The sequence below is a fragment of the Coregonus lavaretus genome (genome assembly GCF_964263955.1).
Source record: "Coregonus lavaretus genome assembly, contig: HAP1_SCAFFOLD_3435, whole genome shotgun sequence".
NCBI lineage: Eukaryota > Metazoa > Chordata > Actinopteri > Salmoniformes > Salmonidae > Coregonus > Coregonus lavaretus.
Genome location: NW_028163917.1, coordinates 36,661 through 53,846, shown reverse-complemented (window position 1 = coordinate 53,846; position 17,186 = coordinate 36,661). Strand labels below are relative to the sequence as shown.

At 42.1% G+C, this 17,186-nt stretch overlaps 1 pseudogene across 1 annotated transcript; it reads right to left on the bottom strand.

Annotated features, from left to right (window-relative positions):
• Positions 1 to 305: 305 nt before the first annotated feature.
• LOC311117662 (NACHT, LRR and PYD domains-containing protein 3-like) lies at positions 306 to 15,619 on the bottom strand (annotated as a pseudogene). Its single transcript has 8 exons — positions 15,325 to 15,619; positions 13,163 to 14,954; positions 12,704 to 12,877; positions 8,914 to 9,087; positions 5,552 to 5,725; positions 2,391 to 2,564; positions 1,435 to 1,481; positions 306 to 956 (listed from the first exon to the last, which is right to left on the bottom strand). The product of its transcript is annotated as an NACHT, LRR and PYD domains-containing protein 3-like (transcript).
• Positions 15,620 to 17,186: the final 1,567 nt, after the last annotated feature.

Genomic DNA, 17,186 nt, shown 5'->3' with positions numbered 1-17,186 from the left:
TGTTTGTGTGTGTGTGTGTCCAGTGTGTGGGTGTGTGTGTGTCCTGTGTGTGTGTGTTTGTTTGTGTGTGTGTGTCCAGTGTGTGGGTGTGTGTGTGTGTGTGTGTGTCCTGTGTGTATGTGTGTGTGTGTGTGTGTGTGTGTGTATCCAGTGTCTGTGTGATCAGTGTGTGTTTGTTCCCAGTGTGTTTGACACACACACACACACACACACACAAACTGGACACACACACACACACACACACACACACACACACATACACACACACACACACACTTGGACAAAGTTATGTGCTGACTGTGTGTGTGTGTGTGTGTGTGTGTGTGTGTGTGTGTGTGTGTGTGTGTGTGTGTGTGTTCAGCGTGTGTGTTTGTGTTCAGTGTGTGTGTGTCCAGTGTGATGACACAGGGACACTGAGGACCCCAAACCCCAAAGGTCACCAAGGGAGTCAACATCATCAACCCTAAACCCTGGATAGAGGGGCTCAGTGAATGTGGAGTGGAATGTGTTCAGGTGGGTCAGTGTGTCAGAGAAGACTCTGTAGAAGGACAGAGTGCCGGCTGGCCAGTCCAGATACACTCCTACTCTGTGGGGGCTGGAGGAGGGGACGTCTATGGTAGTGGACTTATTATTGTGACAGGCAGAGTAACTGTTGTCAGAGCAGATCAGACAGCAGGACTTGTCATTGTATCCAATCCTACAGTCATCACCCCATCCTCTCCTACTGATTCCTTTATATGTCACTCCTATACCAGCCCTTCTCCCACTCCACTCTACCTCCCAGTAACAGCGCCCAGTCAGACCCTCTCTACACAGCACCTGTCTCCAGACCTCAAATCTCTCTGGGTGATCAGGATACAGCTGCTCCTCTCTCCTCCATGTCACCTTTCTGTTCTCCTCAGACAGAGAGAGGAATCTGTTTACTGTGTTTGGGTCCAGTGTGAGATCACAGACATCTGATGGATGAAACCAGACACAATATTAGAAATCATCATCATTCACATTAGAATGTTAACTCACTTTTCACTAATTCATTTAATGTAGATGTTTCTAGGTATCAAAAGGAGAAGTTAAGGTAACTTGAGACTTGTTCAATGATCATATGTTATACTGTATGGTAATATAAAACACACTTATTCCCATCAATTACACACACAAACATACACACATCCTGAACACACACACACACACACTTACACTGAACACACACACACACACCCTGAACACACACATTTCACACGAACATGCCACACACAGACACACACATTGTCAAAGCAACTCTTTGTAAACTTTGGTGTCCCTGATTTGTGCTTCTGTAGAACTACAGCTGATATTTAATATGACCAAGTAAGTAATTATGGTGGTCTTTGACTTTGACTTCACTTGAATTAAGACTTATTCTTAGTCATATTCTTCACAGCAGTCAACACTCACATTTTCTAAGTCCAGGTTTCATTCTGTTCTCTCCACCATGTTCCACACTGTAGCGGTAAGCAGAAGAACAGACAGTCATTGAGGGATACACCTGAACTCACACACACACACACACACACACACACACACACACACACACACACACACACACACACACACACACACACACACACACACACACACACACACACACACACACACACACACACACACACACACACACACACACACACACACACACACACACACACAAACAGTCAGTACTTAACTTTACAATGTGTGTGTCCAGTGTGTGTCCAGTGTATGTGTGTGTGTGTGTGTGTGTGTGTGTCCAGTGTGTGTGTGTGTGTGTGTGTGTGTTTGTCCAGTGTGTGTGTGTGTCCATTGTGTGTGTGTGTCCAGTGTGTGTGTGTGTATGTCTAGTGTGTGTGTGTGTGTCTAGTGTGTGTGTGTCCAGTTTGAGTGTGTGTGTGTGTCCAGTGTGTGTGTTTGTCCAGTGTGTGTATGTGTCCAGTGTGTGTGTTTACAGTGTGTGTGTGTGTGTGTGTGTTTGTGTCCAGTGTGTGTGTGTGTGTCCATTGTGTATGTGTGTCCAGTGTGTGTGTGTGTCCAGTGTGTGTACTGATACACGTGCACACACACACACACTGGGGACACACACACACACACACTGGACAAACACACACACACACGACACACACACACACACACTGGACACACACACACACACACACACACACACACTGGACACACACACACACAGGACACACTGCACACACACACACACACACACACACACACACACAGACACAGACACATACACAGACACACACACACACACACACACACACGGTCAGCATATAACTTAGTCCAAGTGGTGGTCAGAATGTTTGTCTTAACTAGCCTGATAACTCCAACATGTCTGATATGAACATTGACATAAACCCTCTACATACTTGAGTTTCTCCAGTCTCCAGTGTGGATCCTCCAGTCCAGCAGAGAGCAGTCTGACTCCTGAGTCTCCTGGGTGATTGTAGCTCAGGTCCATTTCTCTCAGGTGTGAGGGGTTTGACTTCAGAGCTGAGACCAGAGAAGCACAGCCTTCCTCTGTGACTAGACAGCCTGACAGCCTGCAAAGAGTCAAATCATATTAAAACCACACTGCTATTCTTTGGTGGTCAAAATAGTGGCAGTATATTTTTTCAACATTTTAAGATACATCAGAGTCCTGAAATCTGCCATATCTATTCATAAATTAATGTATCATTATTAGAAATGACAAATTATCAAAAGTATTGCTTGTAGATAGAAAAATGCATATTACAAATATTTGAGTAGACTGACCAGAGCAGTTTAAAAAGCAGTATCAGTCAAAAGACAGACAGTGAGGTATCAGATTTAGATTGTATTGAGTATACAGTCCACACCATATCTATTTTGACAATGAAGATTACATTTTAAATGTGGCTCTGTACTCCAACATTTTGGATTTGAGATCAAGCGTTTCATATGAGGTGACAGTATATAATGTCACCTTTTATTTGAGGGTATTTTAATACATATCTGTTTCACCGTTTAGAAATGAAAGCACTTTATGTATCTAGTCCCCCCATTTGAAGAAGTCATAAGTATTCTGACCATTTCACTTATAGTGTATTAAAGTTGTCAAAAGTTGAGTATTTGGTCCCAAACTCGTTGGTTGCATTTGCAGTTTGTTTTGGTTGTGTTTTGGGTTATGTTTTGCCCGATAGTAACTGAATGGTGGATGATGACTGGAGTAATTTTCTGTCTAAGTGAGTAGATAACATGTTTCTAAACACTACTAAATTAATCCTGATGATGACATGATTAAGAAAAATCATGAATGAATCATGAATAATAATGAGTGAGAAAGTTACAGAGGCTACAACAAAACATGCTAACCTCTCACCATTACCAATAACAGAGGGGGTATGATCCTTGTTCCTCTGTAACTTTCTCATTCATCATCATTCACGATTCATTCATGATTATTCATAATCATAGTAGCATCCACATGAATGTAGAAGTGTTCAGAAACATATTCTATTCTTACTGACAATACAAGTGAAGTTACTCCAAAATGACAGGACATTATTCACCATTCAGTTTCTATTGGGAAAAACATCATCCAAAACACAACCAAGACAAACTGCAAATGTTTTCAACAAGTTTGTAGAATCACAAGCTTGATGTAATCACTGCAGGTAAGGAATATGGGACCAAATACTAAACTTTGGACTAAATTAATTTGTCTAAATAATTATGACTTTTCAAATGGGAGAACTGCATAATAAAGTACTTTCATTTCTAAACGGTAAAATATACAGTGATGGAAAAAAGTATTTGATCCCCTGCTGATTTTGTACGTTTGCCCACTGACAAAGACATGATCAGTCTATAATTTTAATGGTAGGTTTATTTGAACAGTGAGAGACAGAATAACAACAAAAAAATCCTGAAAAACACATGTCAAAAATGTTATAAATTGATTTGCATTTTAATGCGGGAAATAAGTATTTGACCCCTCTGCAAAACATGACTTAGTACTTGGTGGCAAAACCGTTGTTGGCAATCACAGAGGTCAGATGTTTCTTGTAGTTGGCCACCAGGTTTGCACACATATCAGGAGGGATTTTGTCCCACTCCTCTTTGCAGATCTTCTCCAAGTCATTAAGGTTTCGAGGCTGACGTTTGGCAACTCGAACCTTCAGCTCCCTCCACAGATTTTCTATGGGATTAAGGTCTGGAGACTGGCTAGGCCACTCCAGGACCTTAATGTGCTTCTTCTTGAGCCACTCCTTTGTTGCCTTGGCCGTGTGTTTTGGGTCATTGTCATGCTGGAATACCCATCCACGACCCATTTTCAATGCCCTGGCTGAGGGAAGGAGGTTCTCACTCAAGATTTGATGCGGTGAAGTTGTCCTGTCCCCTTAGCAGAAAAACACCCCCAAAAGCATAATGTTTCCACCTCCATGTTTGACGGTGGGGATGGTGTTCTTGAGGTCATAGGCAGCATTCCTCCTCCTCCAAACACGGCGAGTTGAGTTGATGCCAAAGAGCTCGGTTTTGGTCTCATCTGACCACAACACTTTCACCCAGTTCTCCTCTGAATCATTCAGATGTTCATTGGCAAACTTCAGACGGCCATGTATATGTGCTTTCTTGAGCAGGGGGACCTTGCGGGCACTGCAGGATTTCAGTCCTTCACGGCGTAGTGTGTTACCAATTGTTTTCTTGGTGACTATGGTCCCAGCTGCCTTGAGATCATTGACAAGATCCTCCCGTGTAGTTCTGGGCTGATTCCTCACCGTTCTCATGATCATTGCAACTCCACGAGGTGAGATCTTGCTTGGAGCCCCAGGCCGAGGGAGATTGACAGTTCTTTTGTGTTTCTTCCATTTGCGAATAATCGCACCAACTGTTGTCACCTTCTCACCTAGCTGCTTAGCGATGGTCTTGTAACCCATTCCAGCCTTGTGTAGGTCTACAATCTTGTCCCTGACATCCTTGGAGAGCTCTTTGGTCTTGGCCATGGTGGAGAATTTGGAATCTGATTGATTGATTGCTTCTGTGGACAGGTGTCTGTTATACAGGTAACAAGCTGAGATTAGGAGCACTCCCTTTAAGAGTGTGCTCATAATCTCAGCTCGCTACCTGTATAAAAGACACCTGGGAGCCAGAAATCTTTCTGATTGAGAGGGGGTCAAATACTTATTACCCTCATTAAAATGCAAATCAATTTATAACATTTTTTACATGCGTTTTTCTGGATTTTTTTGTTGTTATTCTGTCTCTCACTGTTCAAATAAACCTACCATTAAAATTATAGACTGACCATTTCTTTGTCAGTGGGCAAATGTACAAAATCAGCAGGGGATCAAATACTTTTTTCCCTCACTGTATATGTATGAAAATCTTTAAATAAAAGGTGACATTCTGTACTGTTGCATAATATGAAACATTGTATCTAAAAACCAAATGTAAAACTGTAAGCTTCACTGTCCAAACACATATGGTGTGGACTATGTGTGCCTGGTAAACACATGTGGATCTGGTGAATAGTTATCACTTGTTGACCAACTACAGGAATACTGACCTCAGAGTCTCCAGTTTACAGTGGGGATTCCACAGTCCAGCAGAGAGCAGCTTCACTCCTGAATCCTTCAGGTCATTGTTACTCAGATCCAGCTCTCTCAGGTGTGAGGGGTTTGAACTCAGAGCTGAGACCAGAGAAGCACAGCCTTCCTCTGTGACTAGACAGATTGACAGCCTGCAAGAGTAAAATCACACTGCTAATCTTCTGTGGTGAAAATATATTTTTTCAACATTTTCAGATACAGTGGGGAAAAAAAGTATTTAGTCAGCCACCAATTGTGCAAGTTCTCCCACTTAAAAAGATGAGAGAGGCCTGTAATTTCCATCATAGGTACACGTCAACTATGACAGACAAAATGAGGAAAAAAATCCAGAAAACCATATTGTAGGAATTGTTATGAATTTATTTGCAAATTATGGTGGAAAATAAGTATTTGGTCAATAACAAAAGTTTCTCAATACTTTGTTATATACCCTTTGTTGGCAATGACACAGGTCAAACGTTTTCTGTAAGTATTCACAAGGTTTTCACACACTGTTGCTGGTATTTTGGCCCATTCCTCCATGCAGATCTCCTCTAGAGCAGTGATGTTTTGGGGCTGTCGCTGGGCAACACAGACTTTCAACTCCCTCCAAAGATTTTCTATGGTGTTGAGATCTGGAGACTGGCTAGGCCACTCCAGGACCTTGAAATGCTTATTACGAAGCCACTTCTTCGTTACCCGGGCGGTGTGTTTGGGATCATTGTCATGCTGAAAGACCCAGCCACGTTTCATCTTCAATGCCCTTGCTGATGGAAGGAGGTTTTCACTCAAAATCTCACGATACATGGCCCCATTCATTCTTTCCTTTACACGGATCAGTCGTCCTGGTCCCTTTGCAGAAAAACAGCCCCAAAGCATGATGTTTCCACCCCCATGCTTCACAGTAGGTATGGTGTTCTTTGGATGCAACTCAACATTCTTTGTCCTCCAAACACGACGAGTTGACTTTTTTTTTCTATTTTGGTTTCATCTGACCATATGACATTCTCCCAATCCTCTTCTGGATCACCCAAATGCACTCTAGCAAACTTCAGACGGGCCTGGACATGTACTGGCTTAAGCAGGGGGACACGTCTGGCACTGCAGGATTTGAGTCCCTGGCGGCGTAGTGTGATACTGATGGTAGGCTTTGTTACTTTGGTCCCAGCTCTCTGCAGGTCATTCACTAGGTCCCCCCGTGTGGTTCTGGGAGTTTTGCTCACCATCCTTGTGATAATTTTGACCCCACTGGGTGAGATCTTGCGTGGAGCCCCAGATCGAGGGAGATTATCAGTGGTCTTGTATGTCTTCCATTTCCTAATAATTGCTCCCACAGTTGATTTATTCAAACCAAGCTGCTTACCTATTGCAGATTCAGCCTTCCCAGCCTGGTGCAGGACTACAATTTTGTTTCTGGTGTCCTTTGACAGCTCTTTGGTCTTGGCCATAGTGGAGTTTGGAGTGTGACTGTTTGAGGTTGTGGACAGGTGTCTTTTATACTGATAACAAGTTCAAACAGGTGCCATTAATACAGGTAACGAGTGGAGGACAGAGGAGCCTCTTAAAGAAGAAGTTACAGGTCTGTGAGAGCCAGAAATCTTGCTTGTTTGTAGGTGACCAAATACTTATTTTCCACCATAATTTGCAAATAAATTCATAAAAAATCCTACAATGTGATTTTCTGGATTTCTTTTTCTCCATTTCTCGGTCATAGTTGACGTGTACCTATGATGAAAATTACAGGCCTCTCTCATCTTTTTAAGTGGGAGAACTTGCACAATTGGTGGCTGACTAAATACTTTTTTTCCCCACTGTACATCAGAGTCCTGAAACCTGCCATATCTATTCATAAATGAATGTATCATTATTAGAAATGACAAATTATCATAATATTGCTTGTAGAGAGAAAAATATGTATAGTACAAATATTTGAGTAGACTGACCAGACCAGTTTAAAAAGCAGTATCAGTCAAAAGACAGACAGTGAGGTATCAGATTTAGATTGTATTGAGTATACAGTCCACACCACATCTATTTTGACAGTGAAGCTAACATTTTAAATGTGGCTCTGTACTCCAGCATTTTGGATTTCAGATGAAATGTTTCATATGAGGTGACAGTATATAATGTCACATTTTATTTGAGGATATTTTAATACATATCTGTTTCAACATTTAGAAATGAAAGCACTTTATGTATCTAGTCCCCCATTTGAAGAAGTCATAAGTATTCTGACCAATTCACTTATAGTGCATTAAAGTAGTCAAAAGTTGAGTATTTGGTCCCAAACTCGTTGGTTGCATTTGCAGTTTGTTTTGGTTGTGTTTTGGGTTATGTTTTGCCCAATAGTAACTGAATGGTGGATGATGACTGGAGTAATTTTCTGTCTAAGTGAGTAGATAACATGTTTCTAAACACTACTAAATTAATCCTAATGATGCCATGTGGTCCTCTGTAGCTCAGCTGGTAGAGCACGGCGCTTGTAACGCCAAGGTAGTGGGTTCGATCCCCGGGACCACCCATACACAAAAATGTATGCACGCATGACTGTAAGTCGCTTTGGATAAAAGCGTCTGCTAAATGGCATATTACTATTATTATTATTATGATTAAGAAAAATAATGAATGAATCATGAATAATAATGAGTGAGAAAGTTACAGAGGCTACAACAAAACATGCTAACCTCTCACCATTACCAATAACAGAGGGGGTATGATCCTTGTTCCTCTGTAACTTTCTCATTCATCATTATTCACGATTCATATATGATTATTCATAATCATGGTAGCATCCACATGAACGTAGAAGTGTTCAGAAACATCTTCTATTCTTACTGACAATACAAGTGAAGTGACTCCAAAATGACAGGACATTATTCACCATTCAGTTTCTATCAGGAAAAACATCATCCAAAACACAACCAAGACAAACTGCAAATGTATTCAACAAGTTTGTAGAATCACAAGCTTGATGTAATCACTGCAGGTAAGGAATATGGGACCAAATACTAAACTTATGACTACTTTAATACAATATAAGTGAATATGTCCAAATTATTACAACTTTTTCAAATGGGAGAACTAGACACATAAAGTGCTTTCATTTCTAAACAGTAACACAGATATGTATGAAAATATCCTCAAATAAAAGGTGACATTATATACTGTCGCCTAATATTATACATTATATCTCAAATCCAAAATGATGGAGCATAGCACCAAATGTAAAACTGTAAGCTTCAATGTCCAAACACATATGGTGTGGACTATGTGTGCCTGGTAAACACATGTGGATCTGGTGAACAGTTATCACTTGTTGACCAACTACAGGAATACTGACCTCAGAGTCTCCAGTTTACAGAGGGGATTCCCCAGTCCAGCAGAGAGCAGCTTCACTCCTGAATCCTTCAGGTCATTGTTACTCAGATCCAGCTCTCTCAGGTGTGAGGGGTTTGACTTCAGAGCTGAGACCAGAGAAGTACAGCCTTCCTCTGTGACTAGACAGCCTGACAGCCTGCAAAGAGTCAAATCATATTAAAACCACACTGCTATTCTTTGGTGGTGAAAATAGTGGCAGTATATTTTTTCAACATTTTCATTTATACCAGTGTCCTGAAACCTGCCATATATATATATAATTATTAGAAAAAATCATAATATTGTGTGTAGAGAGAAAAATGTATAGTACGAATATTTGAGTAGACTGACCAGAGCAGTTTAAAACGCAATATCAGTCAAAAGACAAACAGTGAGGTATCAGATTTAGATTATATTGAGTATACAGTCCACACCATATCTATTTTGACAGTGAAACTGACATTTTAAATGTGACTCTGTACTCCAACATTTTGGATTTGAGATCAAATGTTTCATATGAGGTGACAGTATATAATGTCACCTTTTAATTTAGGGTATTTTCATACATACAGTGGGGGAAAAAAGTATTTAGTCAGCCACCAATTGTGCAAGTTCTCCCACTTAAAAAGATGAGAGAGGCCTGTAATTTTCATCATAGGTACACGTCAACTATGACAGACAAAATAAGAAAAAAAAATCCAGAAAATCACATTGTAGGATTTTTAATGAATTTATTTGCAAATTATGGTGGAAAATAAGTATTTGGTCAATAACAAAAGTTTCTCAATACTTTGTTATATACCCTTTGTTGGCAATGACACAGGTCAAACATTTTCTGTAAGTCTTCACAAGGTTTTCACACACGGTTGCTGGTATTTTGGCCCATTCCTCCATGCAGATCTCCTTTAGAGCAGTGATGTTTTGGGGCTGTCGCTGGGCAACACAGACTTTCAACTCCCTCCAAAGATTTTCTATGGGGTTGAGATCTGGAGACTGGCTAGGCCACTCCAGGACCTTGAAATGCTTCTTACGAAGCCACTCCTTCGTTGCCCGGGCGGTGTGTTTGGGATCATTGTCATGCTGAAAGACCCAGCCACGTTTCATCTTCAATGCCCTTGCTGATGGAAGGAGGTTTTCACTCAAAATCTCACGATACATGGCCCCATTCATTCTTTCCTTTACACGGATCAGTCGTCCTGGTCCCTTTGCAGAAAAACAGCCCCAAAGCATGATGTTTTCACCCCCATGCTTCACAGTAGGTATGGTGTTCTTTGGATGCAACTCAGCATTATTTGTCCTCCAAACACAACGAGTTGAGTTTTTACCAAAAAGTTATATTTTGGTTTCATCTGACCATATGACATTCTTCCAATCCTCTTCTGGATGCACTGTAGCAAACTTCAGACGGGCCTGGTCATGTACTGGCTTAAGCAGGGGGACACGTCTAGCACTGCAGGATTTGAGTCCCTGGCGGCGTAGTGTGTTACTGATGGTAGGCTTTGTTACTTTGGTCCCAGCTCTCTGCAGGTCATTCACTAGGTCCCCCCGTGTGGTTCTGGGATTTTTGCTCACCGTTCTTGTGATCATTTTGACCCCACGGGGTGAGATCTTGCGTGGAGCCCCAGATCGAGGGAGATTATCAGTGGTCTTGTATGTCTTCCATTTCCTAATAATTGCTCCCACAGTTGATTTCTTCAAACCAAGCTGCTTACCTATTGCAGATTCAGTCTTCCCAGCCTGGTGCAGGTCTACAATTTTGTTTCTGGTGTCCTTTGACAGCTCTTTGGTCTTGGCCATAGTGGAGTTTGGAGTGTGACTGTTTGAGGTTGTGGACAGGTGTCTTTTATACTGATAACAAGTTCAAACAGGTGCCATTAATACAGGTAACGAGTGGAGGACAGAGGAGCCTCTTAAAGAAGAAGTTACAGGTCTGTGAGAGCCAGAAATCTTGCTTGTTTGTAGGTGACCAAATACTTATTTTCCACCATAATTTGCAAATAAATTCATTAAAAATCCTACAATGTGATTTTCTGGATTTTTTTTTCTCAATTTGTCTGTCATAGTTGACGTGTACCTATGATGAAAATTACAGGCCTCTCTCATCTTTTTAAGTGGGAGAACTTGCACAATTGGTGGCTGACTAAATACTTTTTTCCCCCACTGTATCTGTTTCACCGTTTAGAAATGAAAGGACTTTATGTATCTAGTCCCCTATTTGAAGAAGTCATAAGTATTCTGACCAATTCACTTATAGTGTATTAAAGTAGTCAAAAGTTTAGTATTTGGTCCCAAACTCGTTGGTTGCATTTGCAGTTTGTTTTGGTTGTGTTTTGGGTTATGTTTTGTCCAATAGTAACTGAATGGTGGATGATGACTGGAGTAATTTTTTGTCTAAGTGAGTAGATAACATGTTTCTAAACATTACTAAATTAATCCTGATGATGACATGATTAAGAAAAATCATGAATGAATCATGAATAATAATGAGTGAGAAAGTTAGAGGCTACAACAAAACATGCTAACCTCTCACCATTACCAATAACCAATCAATTTTCAATCAATTTTATTTTATATAGCCCTTCTTACATCAGCTAATATCTCGAAGTGCTGTACAGAAACCCAGCCTAAAACCCCAAACAGCTAGTAATGCAGGTGTAGAAGCACGGTGGCTAGGAAAAACTCCCTAGAAAGGCGAAAACCTAGGAAGAAACCTAGAGAGGAACCAGGCTATGAGGGGTGGCCAGTCCTCTTCTGGCTGTGCCGGGTGGAGATTATAACAGAACCATGCCAAGATGTTCAAAAATGTTCATAAGTGACAAGCATGGTCAAATAATAATCAGGAATAAATCTCAGTTGGCTTTTCATAGCCGATCATTAAGAGTTGAAAACAGCAGGTCTGGGAAAGGTAGGGGTTCCATAACCGCAGGCAGAACAGTTGAAACTGGAATAGCAGCAAGGCCAGGCGGACTGGGGACAGCAAGGAGGACAGCAAGGAGTCACCACGGCCGGTAGTCCCGACGTATGGTCCTAGGGCTCAGGTCTCTCAGTTGGCTTTTCATAGCCGATCATTAAGAGTTGAAAACAGCAGGTCTGGGACAGGTAGGGGTTTCGTAGCCGCAGGCAGAACAGTTGAAACTGGAATAGCAGCAAGGCCAGAGGGGGTATGATCCTTGTTCCTCTGTAACTTTCTCATTCATCATTATTCACCATTCATTCATGATTATTCATAATCATGGTAGCATCCACATGAATGTAGAAGTGTTCAGAAACATCTTCGATTCTTACTGACAATACAAGTGAAGTGACTCCAAAATGACAGGACATTATTCACAATTCAGTTTCTATTGGGAAAAACATCATCAAAAACACAACCAAGACAAACTGCAAATGTATTCAACAAGTTTGTAGAATCACAAGCTTGATGTAATCACTGCAGGTAAGGAATATGGGACCAAATACTAAACTTTTGACTAAATGAATTTGTCCAAATAATTACGACTTCTTCAAATGGGAGAACTAGATACATAAAGTGCTTTCGTATCTAAACAGTAAAACAGATATGTATGAAAAACCTGAAATAAAAGGTGACATTCTGTACTGTTGCCTAATATGAAACATTCTATCTGAAATCCAAAATGCTGGAGCATAGCACCAAATGTAAAACTGTAAGCTTCACTGTCCAAACACATATGGTGTGGACTATGTGTGCCTGGTAAACACATGTGGATCTGGTGAACAGTTATCACTTGTTGACCAACTACAGGAATACTGACCTCAGAGTCTCCAGTTTACAGTGGGGATTCCCCAGTCCAGCAGAGAGCAGCTTCACTCCTGAATCCTTCAGGTCATTGTTACTCAGATCCAGCTCTCTCAGGTGTGAGGGGTTTGACTTCAGAGCTGAGACCAGAGAAGCACAGCCTTCCTCTGTGACTCCACAGCCTGACAGCCTGCAAAGAGATCATCATGATTTCACAAACACACTGTTAATTTAACACCAGTAGTGTAGAAGGACAATGGCAGATGCATTTGGTTTATTCTCTTAAACAACATATAGATTCATCTTCCGTCTCCTAGAATTGTATGGTCATATTATTATACTAATGTGAACATCAATGCATTGATTCAATATGTTTTTCAATAGAATATTATATACATATTATAATACATATATTTCTCTAAACTGAATATTTCTTCCTGATGATTAGTACTTAAATGTCATTTTATGTACTCACAGAGCAGCTCTGGAGGCTTTGACCACTGGCAGCAGCCTCAGAAGACCTTCCTCTGATCTGGAGTATTTCTTCAGGTCAAACACATCCAGCACTTTTTCTGAAGTCAGCAACACAAAGACCAGAGCTGACCACTGTGCAGGTGACAGTTCTTCTTCTGAGAGACTTCCTGATCTCAGGTATCTTTGGATCTCCTCCACTAGAGAATGGTCATTCAGTTCATTCAGACAGTGGAACAGATTGATGCACCTCTCTGGAGAGGGATTCTCCCTGATCTTCTCCTTGATGTACTTGACTGTTTCTTCATGGCTCTGTGAGCTGAATATTTTCTTTGTCAGTAGACCTCGTAAGTGCTTCTGATTGGACTCCAGTGAGAGGCCCAGAAGGAAGCGGAGGAAAAGGTCCAGGTTTCCTGTCTCACTTTGTAAGGCTTTATCCACAGCACTCTTGTAGACAGTAACTTTACGCTTGTGTCTGATCCTCACAGAAAAGTTGCTGGACGTTGATTGAGATTCATCCATTATATTCTCATTGTTGTTGATGAATGAGAGGAACACATATACAGCAGCCAGAAACTCCTGAATGCTCAGATGCACGAAGCAGTACACCTTGTCCTGGTTCAGCACACATTCCTCTTTAAAGAGCTGTGTGCACAATCCTGAATACACTGAGGCTTCATTGACATCAATGCCAGCCTTTTTCAGGTCTTCTTCATAGAAAATCAGATTGCCCTCAACAAGCTGTTGAAAAGCCAGTTTTCCCAGTGACAGAATGCTCTCTTTATTCCAGTGTGGACCTGTCTCTTCTTTCCCAAGATACTTTTCATTCTTCTGTTCGGTATGAAACTCCACAAGGTGTGTGTACATCTCAGTCAGAGTCTTGGGCATCTCTTCTCTCTTGTGTTTCAGCATGTGTTCAAGGACTGTTGCAGAAATCCAACAGAAGACTGGAATATGGCACATGATGTGGAGGCTCCTTGATGTCTTTATGTGTGAGATGATTCTGCTGGCCAGGTCCTCATCACTGAATCTCTTCCTGAAGTACTCCTCCTTCTGTGGGTCATTGAACCCTCGTACCTCTGTCACCTGGTCAACACACCCTGAAGGGATCTGATTGGCTGCTGCAGGTCAGGTAGTTACCCAGAGGAGAGCAGAGGGAAGCAGATGTCCCTTGATGAGATTTGTCAGCAGAACATCCACTGAGGTTGACTTTGTGACGTCACAGCATATCTTGTTCTTCTGGAAGTCTAGGGGTAGTCGGCACTCATCCAGGCCATCAAAGATGAACAGAACTTTGTACTTGTCGTAGTTGGAGATTCTTGATTCTTTGGTTTCCATTGAGAAGTGATTGAGAAGTTCAATGAAAGTGTGTTTTTCTCCATTCATCAAATTCAGCTCCCGAAAAGGGAATGAAAATACAAATTGGACATCCTGATTTGCTATTCCTTCAGCCCAGTCCAGAATGAACTTCTGCACAGAGACTGTTTTTCCAATGCCAGCGACTCCCTTTGTCAGCACAGTTCTGATAGGTTTGTCTTGTCCAGTTAAGGGTTTGAAGATGTCGTTACATTTGATTGCAGTCTCTGGTCTTGCTTGTTTCCTGGTTGTTGTCTCAATCTGTCTCAGCTCATGTTCATTATTGACCTCTCCTGTTCCACCCTCTGTGATGTAGAGCTCTGTGTAGATCTTATTGAGAAGTGTTGGGTTTCCTTGTTTAGCGATCCCCTCAAATACACATTGAAACTTCTTCTTTAGATTAGATTTGAGTCCACGTTGGCAAATCAGAGCAAGCTCATCTGAATGAAGAAATAACACAGAGGATATTAATATTATGTCTGTTTTAATGCCTACAGTATTGTAGGACTGTTATAACATTTTAAATAAAAAATAATTTATTCTCTTAACTGTCTGTATAAATCTGTAAATGTTTTCATAATGCATTACAGACTGGTGTGACTGATTATATTATTCTCTCTCTCTCTCTCTCTCTCTCTCTCTCTCTCAATGAATCAACACAACAAATTCTTCTGCTACTTGATGAGGTCACTAGGTGTTATGTTAAGGCTGCTATAATATCATTGCGATACACAGCTACTTTAGCTGTACTTTAGCTACAGCTTTTAAATGTTATAAAACAGCATTCAACATGAGGCAGACAGCTCTTACTTTTCTCCAGTGTGTCAGCAAGCTCCTTCTGGTTCATTTTTCTCAGGACGTGCAGTGTGATCTTCAGAGCCCCCTCTCTGGCACTGCTCTCCTGCTTCTCATCTTCAGCGTCCACCACTTCCTTATCCTGCTTCTGACTCTCAAAGCCTTCTGGGAGTTCTGGACTAAGAATCCTCTTGAACATCTTCAGCTCGTTCTTCACAAATGTCATAATATTCTCTTCAAGCAACTGAAATAAATAAAGTAAATAAGTTAAGCAAGAGAAGAAATGCTTTCTCATTAACACATGAATGAATGATTGACAGATCAACTTTACTTGAGGTAAACAAAAACAAATGTACATAACAGGACCACATACACTGAATATGGAGGCCAGGTCTGTTTGATGACTCTGGGAAGACTGACCACTGAGAATCTCTGACTCTGATCTCTCCTGTTGGTTTCTGTGGACAAAACATAAGATTACATCTCCTCATCCAGGGAGTACACACACACACACACACACACACACACACACACACACACACACACACACACACACACACAGGGAATGTTGTGTTAGTTTAATATTGTTTCAGGACTATGAAAATGGAAAAAAGGTTTAGCCTATGGATTATGAAAACAACTAAAATAAATAGGAAAATGGGAGAGGAGAAATGACTAGAGACAGACCCATGAGTTCTTCTTACCTTCGTTCAGTAGAAAAGTCTCCCTCTCTAAACACTATAGGAAGTTCCATAGACCGGTCACTCTTCATGGACACACAGCTGGGTACAGGGGAGGCTGGTCTCTCATGCTTGATTGGGCTTCAACACAACAGAGACAAACATTACATCTCTCATCTACTCTGAGCTCAGACGGGGAAACATAAGAACAATTTAATTCCAAAACGCTACATATCCATTTTCATAAAGGTTGGTAAAGTAGCTTACAACCTTTACCAGTTCCACAACAACCATGGTCTCACTTAAGTGTTGATTTTCTAACTGATCTTCCCCTCTTCCAAGGTAACACCACCATCCTGGTCGTTGTGGACCACTTTTCTAAACCCTGCCGCCTCCTTCCTCTGCCCGGTCTCCCCACGGCCCTGCAGACTGCGGAGGCCCTGTTTACACACGTCTTCCGGCACTACGGGGTACCAGAGGATATAGTGTCTGACCGGGGTCTGGGGGTCTCGGTCAGCCTGACCTCTGGGTTCCACCCCGAAAGTAATGGGCAGGTGGAACGGGTAAATCAGGACGTGGGTAGGTTCCTGCGGTCCTACTGTACTGGCCGGGGGAGTGGTCGGTGTTCTTACCGTGGGCAGATCTCTCTCCGCCACTCCTCCACTAACCTAACTCCTTTCCAGTGTGTTCTAGGTTACCAACCGGTTCTGGCACCATGGCACCAGAGCCAGACCAAGGCTCCTGCGGTGGATGACATGTTTCGGCGCGCAGAGAAGACGTGGGATGCTGCCCACATTCACCTCCAACGCGCCGTGCGTCGTCGGAAGGCCAACGCTGACCGCCACCGCAGTGAGGCCCCGGTCTTCGTACCGGGTGATCGGGTCTGGCTCTCGACCCGGAATCTGCCTCTCCGCCTGCCCTGCCGGAAGCTGAGCCCGCGGTTTGTGGGGCCGTTCAAAGTCCTGAGGAGAGTCAATGAGGTCACTTATAGGTTATTACTTCCCCCTGATTACCGCATTAACCCCTCGTTTCATGTGTCTCTCCTCAGGCCAGTGGTAGCTGGTCCGCTCCAGGAGTCTGAGGTGCGGGAGGTCCCTCCACCTCCTCTGGACATCGAGGGGGCCCCGGCGTACTCTGTCCGTTCCATCCTGGATTCGATGCATCGGGTGGGGGGCCTTCAGTACCTCGTGGAGTGGG